Below are 15,087 nucleotides of genomic sequence, written 5' to 3'. Positions count from 1 at the left end.
ACATGCCAGGCCGGACCAGGCTCGTCGCCGTTCATGGAGACAGCAAGCACAAGACTCGGGCAGCCAGAAAGGAAAACGCATCCGGCTCAACCGCGTGCCACTGCTGCGTGCTGAGACCAGCAGCCCCAGCACCGCCCCTCAGGCGGTGTCAGGGCAGTCCCAGGCCGTGGGGCTGGTCACCAGCAGCAGCTTGCCCTGCCGAAAGCAGGGCCTGAAGCGAGGCCACCCACGGGGAGACACGGATCCTCAGGCACCCAAGAGCCCACTGGCAAAGCGCCGCAGGTTGGAGGATGGTCCAGCCCAGAGTGCTGGTACCACCAGCCAGGTGGCATTGAGGCTGTCCCAGGAATCTCAGTCATCCAGGAAACAAACAGCCCCATACATACCCCCCTGGATCTTGCCCCGCTCCCAATCCGGGCCAATTCGTGTGAGGCACGTCTTGCGGCGGCAGCTGCGAGATAAAAAGCCCTACAGTCGGCCTGAAAACCAGGGCAGGACCAGACGAGCACCCACCCCTGTTGTTTGGCCCCCTCATCCCTCAAAATAAAGTTTTCTGGTTTGTTTGTTTGAACTGGGAGATGCCACATTCTTGTTTCCAGTCGTCTGCAGCTGATCTCCAAATAGGGGCCCCAAGCTCAGTGGGACAAGTGTGTGCCTTCAAGGACTCACCTGTCCCATGGCAACACCCAGCGTCACCACGTTCCATGGCAACACCCAGTGTCACCATGTCCCCTGGTCTGGAGATACCAGCCCTGCTTCTGCCAGGGAAAAAACAGAACTGTGCAAAAGGAGCACGGGGATTTTGCAAGCATTCCTGGCTGAGGCAGCCTCAGTGGGAGGGCACAGCTCTGCCTGCTGCAGGTGCCCAGGAGGGAAAATCATGGATGCAGTAGGATTATTCCCCTCCCAACCCAGCCCAGGCACAGTTCAATCTACCACTGCTGCCACTGGGGTTGCACGTACCAGCCTGGAGAGTAACTGGAATAAGAGAGAGTAACTTCCCAGCATCAGTGCAGCTGATGCTGGGAAGGTAAAACTAAAGCCAGTCCCGCCCCCAGTAAAAATACACTGCACCTGAAAAAAAATAGCCAGCACCCTCCTGTTCTCTGCAAATGGGACCAAAAATTTCAAAAGCATTAAAAAAATTAACCAGGCTTTGGAGCAGTTACAGGTCAGACTACATGAGGCTGGAAAAGATTGTACAGGTGACAGTTCTCAGAGGAAAATTAGCAGGAAATCCCTTCTTTCTGCTATTAAAATCTCAGGCTGTTGCCATGAGACACTCAAGCCACAAGAAAAGTACTTCAGCACCAGCATCCAACTGAGCACCTGTTTGATCCACTTCAGTGGAAAGCCATCACTTTGCCAGCAGAATTCCTCCTCTGGGTTACACACAACATATTTTTTTCTATCTGGGAGTGCCACTGGATTTTTTTACCTAGCATTTAATATTAAATTGTGGAAGTATTTTAAATTAAAAGGGAATGAAAAGATGGACCCACGAGATGGGACAGGAGGAAGCCGGGCAGCCCTTTAAAGAAGGAGATGCTAAGCTGTACATCCAGGAGAGCTCCTCTGAGCACAGAGCAGCCACAGAGCACATCTGACCACAACATTTCTAGTTCACCGGTGTCCTTATAAATGGGAAAAGAACAAAACAGTGGCAGGAAAGGAGGCAGAAGTCAACGGTGAAAGTTTCATTCACAACACATGATACTCAAAATCAGAATGAAGGCCTATCAAGGAACACCAATAGCTATGAAAATATATGTAAGCAGCACAGACAGGTGCTATGTATGTCCCTTCTGCTTCCCAGCCTCAATGCAGACTCAGTTTCAGGATGCAGCGGCATCCCAGGAAGCTGCAAATGCTCAGGAGTGCAGTGGCTCGTGCCTCACTGATAACCACTTGGAAAAACATACTGTTTCATATAAATTAGAGGAAACCTAGGAATCTAGCCTAAATCAAGTTCTAGGCAAGACCCCAACCAACATAAAATATGGAGAGGCACAAAAGTGCCTCCATTTTCCACTCCACCTCCCTTGAACTCAGCAAGAACTAATCCCCAAACCTCACAGCCGGAGGCAAATGCAGTTGGTTGGGAGAGGAAATCTAAAGTCTCCTTGCGAGGCAGCTCTCCAAGGCTGAGCCCCAGGAGAGGCAGCTCCCGCAGCACGTGTGCAGGTGGCACAAAAAGAACCTGTGTGCCATGACCAGCAGGACAGTGCCAGCCAAAGGGCTGCCTGAGGACGGCCACCGATGGTTTCACTGCCAGCCCTGGCTGAGGGGAAACCTGGACACAGGACAAGGCAGAGAGGGGCCAAATGTTCTACTCCTTCTCAAAACAAGTTGCTGTTTTTGTTTCCAAGCCTAGCACTCTTTGGATCTAATTCAATTTGAAGAGGGAAATGAGGAGTAAGCAAAATTCTTGGACAGCAGGCTGGTTTGTTCAGCTAGCTGGGGCTGCAAGCCATGCGTGAAAAGCAATGTCAGGTGCTAAAGCAAATCTCTGTGTCCTTCAACAGCAACAAGAGAAGTGTGAACAAGACAGAGAATATACCTATTTTAGGAATGTAATTGTTTCATAGGAAACACACCAACACCCAGTGTTCTTCTAATCTTGCTTTTTAATACTCAGCGCTTGTAAATTTCTTCAATCTGGGAAGTCCAAGATTTCATCTGATAGCATAAATATTTGTTCCGCACCATTTGGGTTTTTTTTTTAAATTCTTAATGTTTATATAAATATCACTTAGCGAACACTGGACCTGTGAAGAATTAAGGAAATATGCCTTTAACTACTCTGTGTAGGTCACCTGCAACAAATTTCATGGCAGAGGAGCTTCTGGAAGCCCCTGGTTTACCATCACTACCAAAACTTGGTAGCGATCTTCCAGAGACCCACCATGGAGAGGCCAAACAACTGTTACTGGTCTCAAAACAAAAAGAAAATTGCTCCATGGAGCTTAAGAGAGCATGCTGTCTTGGCATTAATTCCTACCAAGTCTGCTGACAGTACAGGGCAGTAAATAATGCAGATTTCTAATTTATACCTCTTAAAGCACAGCCTAAAAATAGGAAAGACTCCTATAACAAAGAATCCTCCATTGAGTGCTCAAGAAGGAATTCTTACATCTTCTTCAAGACCACACATAAACCAGGTGGAATCAGTTCTGAAGTCAGATTTTAATAGCTCTGAGAGAGATTTTCTTTCACAGTTGCATTATTGAAGCCATGTAAACTCCTGGAATCCATATCATCTTCTAACTATAAGCTGCAGAGATTAAATTTCTCACTGTGTGGAGAAATACCTGATTCAGTTTGTTTTGAATCTGCTGCCTGTCAACTTTTTTTGATCTTGTCAAAGGCTGTCTGGGGAGAATGTTGTCAATACAATTTTTGTGAAATCTACATGAGAATCTGAGGAGATTACTACACAGCTTGGATGCTAGAGGAACTTCTGCAAATAGGTTACAGGGTATTTATTTAACTGATTCAGAACTTTGCTTCAGCTGGCAATAGTTCGAGAATTTTATTTTCTAGTGTCTTTTGGTGGCCCACATTAAAAAACAAAAAAAAACACAAAACAAAAAAAAAAAACCAAAGAACAAGTTCTGTCCTTTTCCAATTTCAAACAGATATTCTTTTTCTTTACCCATGAATTATGACAAAGCAAGTGACGTTCAAAGTCAGCATTCAGAAAGAGCCCTGAGAAGAGACTAGATGTATGCCAATTCCCTCTTGCTATTCAGCTGATTTTATATACTAGCTGTCTGTGTCTCTAGCTTTTTATATGATCTCTGTTACTACAGCCACTTCCAAATCTTGGTAAAAGTTAGTAATTTCTCCACCTTGACTTTGTGGGAAATTGTGGGGGCAAAAAAGTAGCATTGTTTAGTCCAAGTTCAAGCAGAAAAACAGAAATTCAGAAATACATTCTGACCCTTGGCCAGTTTTAATTTTTATTTAACAGCACCCACAAGGACACCGTCCCCAAGTGAGGGGAGTGGGGCACGCAGAACTCACCGATTGTGAGGTCACGGGCACATCTCCAGGGAGGCCTGAGGTATAACCGTTGCTGTACATCAACATTGCACTCAGAGCTGAGGACAGGATCCCGAGAGGGAGCTTGCCCAAGGCTGCTGAGCAAGTTTTGGTGTCTCTGAGGCATCTCTCTTCACTCAAGGAAGGATTGGAAGGCTTTGTCAGGAGGAGAAAGGCCGGCAGTGCTGTGGCACAGACCGTCCAGGCATTCCTCCGTACCCACAATGGTGCAGCAGAACGCTGCTAAGAAGCGTCCCCCTGGCAAGGAGCGAGGTGAGAGCCAAGTCTCCCTCCCCACAGATGGCAGAGGGGGAGCGGCCAAGAGCAGCAGAAAGGGGAAACAGGAGATCCACAGAATTACCCCAGAGTAGAGGCCCTCCTCTCATGGGCCAGAGGAGCCAGGCTGGGCTGTGGGCACCGGCACTTCCCCTGCCCTTTAGCCAGCCAGCAGGGCCTTGGGGACAATGCTGCAGGGACATTTCCTGAGCTCTACAAGGTGCTCACTCCCCCTGCCCTCTCTCTCTCTCCCCAATGCACACCGTGTCACCGGGCAGAGGCAGACGCAGAGAGCGGAAGCTGCCTCTCCGGACATGCCAGGCCGGACCAGGCTCGTCGCCGTTCATGGAGACAGCAAGCACAAGACTCGGGCAGCCAGAAAGGAAAACGCATCCGGCTCAGCCGCGTGCCACTGCTGCGTGCTGAGACCAGCAGCCCCAGCACCGCCCCTCAGGCGGTGTCAGGGCAGTCCCAGGCCGTGGGGCTGGTCACCAGCAGCAGCAGCAGCTTGCCCTGCCAAAAGCAGGGCCTGAAGCGAGGCCACCCACGGGGAGACACGGAGCCTCAGGCACCCAAGAGCCCACTGGCAAAGCGCCGCAGGTTGGAGGATGGTCCAGCCCCTCAGGAGGTGTCAGGGTGGTCCCAGGCCGTGGGGCTGGTCACCAGCAGCAGCTTGCCCTGCCGAAAGCAGGGCCTGAAGCGAGGCCACCCACGGGGAGACACGGATCCTCAGGCACCCAAGAGCCCACTGGCAAAGCGCCGCAGGTTGGAGGATGGTCCAGCCCAGAGTGCGGGTACCACCAGCCAGGTGGCATTGAGGCTGTCCCAGGAATCTCAGTCATCCAGGAAACAAACAGCCCCATACATACCCCCCTGGATCTTGCCCCGCTCCCAATCCGGGCCAATTCGTGTGAGGCACGTCTTGCGGCGGCAGCGGCGAGATAAAAAGCCCTACAGTCGGCCTGAAAACCAGGGCAGGACCAGACGAGCACCCACCCCTGTTGTTTGGCCCCCTCATCCCTCAAAATAAAGTTTTCTGGTTTGTTTGTTTGAACTGGGAGATGCCACATTCTTTTTTCCAGTCGTCTGCAGCTGATCTCCAAATAGGGGCCCCAAGCTCAGTGGGACAAGTGTGTGCCTTCAAGGACTCACCTGTCCCATGGCAACACCCAGCGTCACCATGTCCCCTGGTCTGGAGATACCAAAGGAGCACGGGGATTTTGCAAGCATTCCTGGCTGAGGCAGCCTCAGTGGGAGGGCACAGCTCTGCCTGCTGCAGGTGCCCAGGAGGGAAAATCATGGATGCAGTAGGATTATTCCCCTCCCAACCCAGCCCAGGCACAGTTCAATCTACCACTGCTGCCACTGGGGTTGCACGTACCAGCTTGGAGAGTAACTGGAATAAGAGAGAGTAACTTCCCAGCATCAGTGCAGCTGATGCTGGGAAGGTAAAACTAAAGCCAGTCCCGCCCCCAGTAAAAATACACTGCACCTGAAAAAAAATAGCCAGCACCCTCCTGTTCTCTGCAAATGGGACCAAAAATTTCAAAAGCATTAAAAAAATTAACCAGGCTTTGGAGCAGTTACAGGTCAGACTACATGAGGCTGGAAAAGATTGTACAGGTGACAGTTCTCAGAGGAAAATTAGCAGGAAATCCCTTCTTTCTGCTATTAAAATCTCAGGCTGTTGCCATGAGACACTCAAGCCACAAGAAAAGTACTTCAGCACCAGCATCCAACTGAGCACCTGTTTGATCCACTTCAGTGGAAAGCCATCACTTTGCCAGCAGAATTCCTCCTCTGGGTTACACACAACATATTTTTTTCTATCTGGGAGTGCCACTGGATTTTTTTACCTAGCATTTAATATTAAATTGTGGAAGTATTTTAAATTAAAAGGGAATGAAAAGATGGACCCACGAGATGGGACAGGAGGAAGCCGGGCAGCCCTTTAAAGAGGGAGATGCTAAGCTGTACATCCAGGAGAGCTCCTCTGAGCACAGAGCAGCCACAGAGCACATCTGACCACAACATTTCTAGTTCACCTGTGTCCTTATAAATGGGAAAAGAGCAAAACAGTGGCAGGAAAGGAGGCAGAAGTCAACTGTGAAAGTTTCATTCACAACACATGATTCTCTGCAAGAAGCACTGGAGAAGTGCATGGGGTAAGAGTTCTGCAAGTGCCAGGCTCTTCTGCAGCAGAAAAGGTCTAAAAAAATCAAAATTCTAGCAAGCAAAATAAATCCATCCTTTAGGGCTTGTAAATACTCCGATGAATCTCAGTTACTTTGGGACAAAAACAAACACAGGGCAAACTTTCCCAAGTATGGTTGCATGACAAAATTCCCATTTGTCTGCTCCTGTTTGTCGGAGAAGACAAGGTTACAAGCTGCCCAGCTCAAGAAGGAAAGGAGGATCTACACTTCCCTGTCATATTTTCCTACTGACAAAGGATTTAAGACAGAGAATTTGGGTAAATGGAAGGATAAGACTGGAGTACGGATGAAGTTTCACATCTAAGATACTTCATTTGCTAAAATAGAAGCACTTTTGTTGTACATGGATCTCCTTGCTAAACCTCTTTGTCTTCAAACTCCCTTCCTCCATGGCAGAACTGAGCAAGCTCCATGTGTCAGAGCTTCGAGTTAAAAGCTCTGTGATGAGTTAGTTTTAATGGATCCATTTCCAGTCCGTGGGGTTGCTGTCATGAGGAGCTCAGGTGGCTTTTTGTTGAGATCAAAATCAATGAGCCATTTGTCCCAGCTCCACCTGTCCTGAGGCAGCACTGGCTCCACTGTGCCATTTCTAATGAAAATTGAACCTCCTAAAGAAGCCAGGCCAAAATCACAAGAGAGTAGTCACAAAAATTAATTTCGGCAGTTTACTGGGTATTGATCTAACAGCTACCACCTTCCCAAAGTCCAGGCAACAGTTAACAAGGCTCTTTGCTCTGTAAACGGCCTTTCAGTTGGTAGTGTTTCATACCCATGCAGAAAAACAAAAAGCCACTTCCACTGTAGAAACATGAGCTGCAGCTATGCAGTAAGTTGTGCTCAGTAGCTGACCTGCTGCTTTAGTTTTGGGGCAGGAGATACTGCCATAAAATTTCACAAGGAAACTATCAAGTATCTAAACTATGCAGCATTATGTTATTTTCTACCTCCAGTATTGCCAGCACATAGCTTAAGGAAGACAGGTATTTACCAGCCACCATAGATGAAAAAATTAGAATGAAAAATGGCTTTTAAGGAAATCAGAGTGATGGCCACCAGTCATTTTCCAGCTTTGCAGGATTTTGGTTCACAGTCAATCTAAACAAGCCTGCATATGTCTAGCAAGAAGGAAATCACAGAAACATTTCATAGATTGTAGCAGTTTGTTTGGGGGGGGGGGGGGTTCCCCGGAGAGTCCCCGGAGGGCGCCCTGGGCTGTGAGTTCGCTGGCAGCAGCAGGCACGCAAGGAGACTCCACATGGCTTCTGAGGGTGCTGATTAGATGAGGGTTTATTGGGGGCCCCAGCCCCGGGTGTAACATGGTTTCAGAGGGAGAAGGGGGAAAGGCAAAAGGAAGGGGGAGAGAGGGCGAGCCTAGGGGAGAGATGGGCCATGAGAGAATCTGGTCTTCCTCGCACAGCTTAAGAGGGAAATTCAAAGTGGGCACGAAATAAGATTTGGGCCAATGGGATTGCAGATTCATGGGACTTCAGGGGAGGAACACAGGTTGGAATAAATCATACATTTTTGAGGGGTACATTTTCAAGATAGAGCATACCATTTGAATGAAATGCAACACCACAACAGATTAATATGATAGATGATAGATAGATAGATAGATAGATAGATAGATAGATAGATAGATTGACAAGGAAAATAGAGATATATGAATGCACTTGCCTGTATCACTTTGTATAGAAAGGGATGGGGAAGTGAGAGGTTATTCTTTTCCACACATGGGAAACTGTCTTTTTCCCAGAAAAATCAGCTTCCTTCTTCAGTGACCACCAGGGTATCTGAAGACCCCACCAAGAAGGCCCTGTGATGCCAATGGCCTGTGCATCCAGCAAGTCAAGAAAGTAAGGCCTGCCTCTTAATACTACAGTGGTGTTAAAGAGGTTTATTCTCGGTTTTTGGTACCAAGAGGAACAAACTGAAGCCACTTGCCATAAAATGCCTGCACAAGCACCAGTGCAAATCACAGCCAAAGGAAGGATGAAGCCAAGGTGTCCCACAACCACAGCCCAAGCGGCCAGAGATCCTCCTTCAACCCTGGCTGCATTGAAGCCCCACTGACTGCCAAGAAGAAAAGCGCCCTACTGAGAGCAAGCAAACTTAACCCTCTGGCAGGACACAAATTCAGAGGGAAAAAAATTTTAAAATCCCCACACCACCAGACACACTTCCCAGTGAGAAGGGTTGGAACACTCTGCCCCTCAGCACTTCCCCGTCAGGCAGGTTCCCAAAGGTGCTGGGAGCTAAGCTGTGCCCTGCGAGGGAACAGAGCCAGCCTCCCTTCAGTGGCAGAAGGCGCGGCCTCAGCTGTAGCCCCGGGTGCCTGCGGTGGCCCAGGGCACGGCCATGGCTGTCAATGTGTTGGGCTGCAGCACAGGGCAGGCCGGAGCTCAGCAGCCTCAGCAGAGCCCAGGGCTGCGGCCCTTCCCTGCCAGGGCCCGAGCCTGGCCCGGCCCGGCCCGGCCTGAGCAGCCCGGACTGGCCCAGGGGATGGGCTGCGCCGGCCCGCTGTGCCCACAGGCTGGGCCCAAGCCTTTGCAAGAGGCTTTCTCCCAGCTTGGCAAAACCTCAGCCAAGTGTCCCTGTGCTGTGCTGAGAAGAGTAAAAACCCTCTCAAATTTAACCCTGCTGCCCAACGCATGAGGGATCCCTGCACACCTTAGGAGAGGCCATCAATACTCCTTTGTGCCTCATGAGGGATCCCTGCACCCCTCAGCAGGGACACCAAAATATCCCTTTGAGCCTCTTCAGGTCCAGGCCCAGATGATGCCACGGAAGGAAATGTGCCCTCAGCCCAGGGACGCTCAGCATGGGCTCCCCCATCCCCTCGGGGCCCCGTCGCTGGGCACAGCAGCCCCTGCCTGGCTCCTGCCTGCCCACACCGTGGGCATCCACGGCTGCTCCTGGGCACGGAGCTCAGTCAGTGCTGGTGCCGGGTGGGCTTTGTTGGTGCTACCAACCGGACATAGCTGTGAAAACTCTAATTCTTTATTTAAACATAAAATGTGGGACAAGCCCTGCCCTGCCAGGCAAGGGCTGCCCATCTTCAGTCCTGGCTGGGGAACAGGACCAGGGGGCTCAGGGGCAGAGGGTCTCTTTGAGGAGGGGTGGGTTTTGGGACGGCCGCATGGCGGGGATGCAGCCACGGCAGGGCAGATAGGGGCAGAAGGGAAGAGCTGGGATAAACTGCCAGGTTGTCATTGCCTCTGTTTTTAGGTTTGTCTTCTGAAGATACACGCGAGCACCTGTGAATAGAGGTGGTGGCTGAGGCCCCAGCTGCCAGTGGCACACAGGGACCCTCGTGCACAGCAGGGCCCAGAGCTGGCAAGGCTCCCCAGCACGGCTGGAGCTGCTGGCACAGCTGGGCCCAGCTGGACAGCTGCCCCTCAAGGCCCCGGCCAGCAGGGCACGGCTCTGGGCAGGGTCCCTGGCCAGGAGCAGGCCCCAGAGCGCCTCTGCCTTTCAAGGGCAATCTCGGCCCTGCTCTTTCTCCTCCCCACCTCCCTCTGCCTCTGCCCCGTGCCCCTGGGGCTGCTCTTGGCCAGGCAGCCTCAGTGGGAGCCAGCTCTGGCTGCAGCCTTAGCGGGGCCCCCAGGACAAGGCCCAGCAATTGAGAGGCCAATGGAAGCACTGGGCAGCAGCAGAACCCTCAGGAGAGTTATTTGGACTATCATGGACTGGCCACAACTCCACTGCAGCCTCAATGGGAATGTTCTCTGACCACGTTAGACTTTCAAAAGAAGCTGTTGGAGGGGGAGAGCACAAAACACTCACTGTTTTCTGTTCCAAGAATACCAGATTCCAATGCAGCACAATATGAAGACAAGCTCCAAATAAAGCATGCCTGCCAGAAACCCTAGCCAGCAGCCTGTTCCCTGACAGAAACTACTTCCGAGGCCATCCTGGGCATTGGGAACAGGTCTTGTGGAGCCAGCTGCATCTGTAGGAGCAATGGGAAGCGTGAGCCCGTGCTGTGCTGCACTGCTGAGCTGGCAGCACGGTGGATACGGGCAGGATGTTCTCTGTTTCCCCAGAGCTGGGGCCTGCAGGCACCTTGCCGGCCCTTGGCACAGGCTGTGCCAGCCAACAAAGCCCAGCAGACCGGGAGGAGAGCCCGGGGCAGCGCAGCTGCTTGGGCAGTGGCTGCTGCCAGGGACACGGGCCAAAGCCATCCCTGAGCAGCCACTGCCACCCCTGGCCCTCCCTGCCCCGTGACAGCTCCCCCAGCCCCAGGGGACAGGCTCAGGCCCTGTCAGGACCCAGCGCAGCCCCTGCCCAGTCAGGAGCCAGGGCTGGCTCTGGCCTTGGGCTGGCGGCAGGGCTCCCGCTCAGGGCTGCTCCTGTGCCTTGGGCCTCTGGGCACTCAGGGCCAGCTCCGCAGCAGCTGCAGCGCCAGGGCCCTTGCTGCACCAGTCGCGTTTCCCTGGGGCTCTGAACCAGCTCCAGAGGCCGGGAAGCCGAGGCGCCTCCAGCTTTGGCTGCTGCCGGGCCGGGCAAGGGCAGGCCCTGGGGGAAGAGCTGCTGCCACACAGCCCCGGCCAGGGCTGAGCCCGGCACAGCAATTACCTGCTGTGCCTGTGCCCATGTCTGGCATCGCCTTCCTTCCTGCAGCTAGCGCTGCCAGTGAGCCACTGCTTCTCCCTGAGTGTTCCTCCTCCTGAACAGCCTTTTGGTCCATCACTTGAAAAAGGAAAAAAGGGACAACTGGATCAAATGGAAACATTCCCCACTGGGGAAGTGGCATCTTCATCAGGAAATGCTTGTCAAAGTCACAGATAAAGACCAGGAAAAAGCCCAGGTAATTTGGGCTAGGCCAGTGCACTCCCATGAGCAAACAGCTACACCGCCTGATCTTCTCAGAGACTGGGAAATGGCAGGGGATCTCAGGCCCACAGTACAGTTGGGGCACCCTATCAGCTAATGCCAAATTCCATCCTGCAGAGGCTGGGGAGGAATTGCAGCCAGGCCAGAATGGGAAACAGCCCTGCAGGGTGTGAAAGCAGCAGCGGGGCAGCGAGGCTGCCATGGATCCCTTCCTGCTGCGCCGGGCACGGCGTGTCCAGATGTGCAGCCAAAGCCCCCGGCTGCTGAGTCCCAGGGGAAGCATGAGGGAAATGCACCCACCTTGTCCTCGGGGTGCTTCCTTCTGTGTTTCTCTCAGGAATACATCTGCCTCATGAGACATTTTGGCTGCAGTATCTTGGGTCTTCCCTTTTGGAGGACCTTAAGAGAAAGTAGTTCCATTTCCCAGGAATGGGTCCTGCAAAAGCAGGGCTCAGCCTGTGGTGTCAGCAGGGACCCACTACTCACCCCTGCCATGGGAGCTGGGTTGGGGCCAAGCATCCAGCCCTGGAGCTGGAGAAGTCCTCCCTGCAGACACACCTGTAACTCAACAGCCACAGAAGCTTCTGCCATCTCTGCTGATCTGCACGGGCACCACTGAGCCGCAGCAGCGGTGAGGGGATCATGCAGGGCACGGGCACACACGTGCATGGTTCTGTGCTGGCACCTGCAGCGATGCCTCCCTGGCCCAGCTTTGGGCTCTGAGCTGGCAGCTCTCCCAGGGGAAAGGCCTTGACCTACCCTCAGCATCTCCCAGAGCCTCAGTCCTGGATGTGGGGCCTTCACCGGCAGGTTCAGCTGCAAAGAAAGGCAGGACAGAAGAGCTCCTGTGGCACTGCAGGAGATCCTCAGGCTGCCCACAAGGCTCAGCCCTGGGGCACAGCCCTGGGCCCGGCCCCTTCCCTCTCTGCTCTTCTCTTTGACTGCACAGAGCACACGGAAGGACACACTGGCACAGCACACGGGAGGACTGAAAGATCAATGCTCCTTCCTCCCACTGACAGCGATCCTGAGGGATCCCTCAGGGATCCAGAAGGGAGAAGGGAAAGATTCTCAGAATCCTTCAGCCTTTACATAATGTTAAGGGAAATGGTTTATAAATGAGCTTTTGTTGCATTGATCCTGATTTTTCACTCAGGAAGGGCAGAATGAAAACTTGCCTCCAGCATCCTCCAGGAACTTCAAACCATCCTTCATCAGGACTTCCTGAAAACCCATGTCACGATTCCAGTCTAAAAGGGAGCAGAGATCAGAACCATATCTGTGGCATGCTGGGATGCCCGAATGCTACATGGAAAAGGGCACTGCAAGGGGGTCGTGTAAGGCTATGGGACCCAGATGGGAATGGACATGGCCAAAGCTGCACAGGGGCCTGGGGAGCTTTGGGCTGGCTCCTGATCACTCTCCACACTCTTTCCCTGCCCTCAGCAACACCCCTGGGAGGGGTGGCTGGAGTAGCCCAGGGCCCTGGTGCTCTCTCCCTCAAACTCACAGAATACCCTCCCTAAAGCCCTGGGGAACTGCAGCAGGCAGTGCCACAGCTGTCCCTCCCTCCTACACTCCCTCCTGCCCTCCTTCTGCTGGGACAGCTCCCAGATCCCAAGGGCAAACAGCCAGGCCCTCTCAGGACACACTGGAGCCTTGCTCTCCCCCTCTGTCCTTTCCCCATCGTGGGCACCCTGTGCAGTCACTGCCAGGTTTCAGGACATGTCTCCCATGGAGGGACCCCAGCAGGACTGCTCAGTACCCGAGTGCCCTAGCCTGCTCGGGGTAATTCCCCTGGGCTGTGCCGCTCTAGTCCAGGCTGTGCCCGCACTGCCAAGCAGCAGAGAGGGCAGCTCAAGCCTCAGCAGGGCTCAGGCCCAGAGGCACAGCAATTACCTCCTGTGCCTGTGCCTGGCATGGCCTCCCTTCCTGTAGCAGAGGCTGGCACGGAACCACTGCTTCCTCCGGGAAATGCTTCCTTCTGCACAGGCTCTCCTTTCATTTCTGGAAAATGGAAAAGAGACAGCTGGATCAGATGGAAACATTCCTGACTGGGAATGGGGAAGGTGAGGCATCACTCATGAAAGGAATGGATAAGGATCAGAAAACACCCAGGATTTTGGGACAACCCAAGGCTGCTTCCTTCCCCAAACAGCCCCAACATCTGATCTGCCTGGACATCAGGAAATTGCAGGGGATCTGAGGGAGGGCATGGCCTGTGGTACAATTGGGGCTGCCAGTCAGCTGATGCCGAATGCCTTCCTACAGAGGCTGGGCAGAAGCTGCAGCCAGGCCAGGCTGGCAAACAGCCCTGCAGGGCGTGAAAGCAGCAGCGGGGCAGCGAGGCTGCCGTGGATCCCTTCCTGCTGTGCCGGGCACGACGTGTCCAGATGTGCAGCCAAAGCCCCTGGCTGCTGAGTCCCAGGGGCAGCATGCGGGAAATGCACCCACCTTGTCTTCTCTGCAGACATTCCTTCAGCATTTGCCACATGATTTCTAATAGGTCCTGGAATTTCTTGCCTGCCATGTCTTTGGTCTCTCCTTTCAGAGGACCTTAAGAGAAAGTAGTTCCATTTCCCAGGAATGGACCCCACAAAAGCAGGGCTCAGCCTGAGGGGTCAGCAGGGACACACTACTCACTCCTGTGATGGGAGCTGGGCTTTTGTGCAGCATCCAAGGTAGGAGTTGGTGAAGTCGTCGCTCCAGATATATCTGTAACACAACAGCCACAGAAGCTTCTGTCATCTGGTCCTGACCAGTCAGTCAAACATTACGCCTTGGTGGGACAGTGAGAACATACCTGCAGAATGCTCAGAGTGCTTCACAACTTCAGAGCGCCAGGCTAATGGAGAATCCTTCCCAGCATCCCAGTCTGGAAGCAAACCAAGATGAGAACTGTTTCCATTGTGTGCTAGGGCTGGCTCTGACCCCGGGGGGGCAGCAGGGCTCCCGCTCGGGGCTGCTCCTGTGCCTTGGGCCTCTGGGCACTCAGGGCCAGCTCCGCAGCAGCTGCAGCACCAGAGACGTTGCTGCACCAGTCCCGTTTCCCCGGGGCTCTGAACCAGCTCCAGAGGCCTGGAAGCCGAGGCGCCTCCAGCTTTGGCTGCTGCCGGGCTGGGCAAGGGCAGGCCCTGGAGGAAGAGCTGCTGCCACACAGCCCCGGCCAGGGCTGAGCCCAGCACAGCAATTACTTGCTGTGCCTGTGCCCGTGTCTGGTTTTGCCTTCCCTCCTGCAGCAGGGGCTCGCACCGAAGATGGAGTGCTTACTTCAAGAAATGCCACCTTCCACTGAAGCACTATGTCCATCTCTTGACAAAAGAAGGGAGACAGCTGCATCAGATGGAGCTGTTCTCCACTTGGGCGGTGGCATCAGAGGTAATATTTGTGAAATTTATGGGGCAGGAAAATGGCCAGATTACAGTGGCATGATGAGAGCACTTCCACCTCCAAACAGCCACCCTTTTCCTAATCTGCAGGGCTGGATATAGTGGGGGATCTCAGGGTGTGTTACAGTTTGGGCATGGCCTGTCAGCTGATGCCTTCCAGCAGAGGCTGGGCAGAAGCTGCAGCCAGGCCAGCCTGGGAAACAGCCCTGCAGGGCGTGAAAGCAGCAGCGGGGCAGCGAGGCTGCCATGGATCCCTTCCTGCTGTGCCGGGCATGGCATGTCCAGATGTGCAGCCAAAGACCCCGGCTTCTGAGTCCCAGGGGAAG

The sequence above is a fragment of the Passer domesticus genome, chromosome 9, assembly GCF_036417665.1.
Source record: "Passer domesticus isolate bPasDom1 chromosome 9, bPasDom1.hap1, whole genome shotgun sequence".
Taxonomy (NCBI): Eukaryota; Metazoa; Chordata; class Aves; order Passeriformes; family Passeridae; genus Passer; species Passer domesticus.
The sequence above is the reverse complement of the archived record's forward strand: the minus strand, read 5'-3'. Positions refer to the sequence as shown.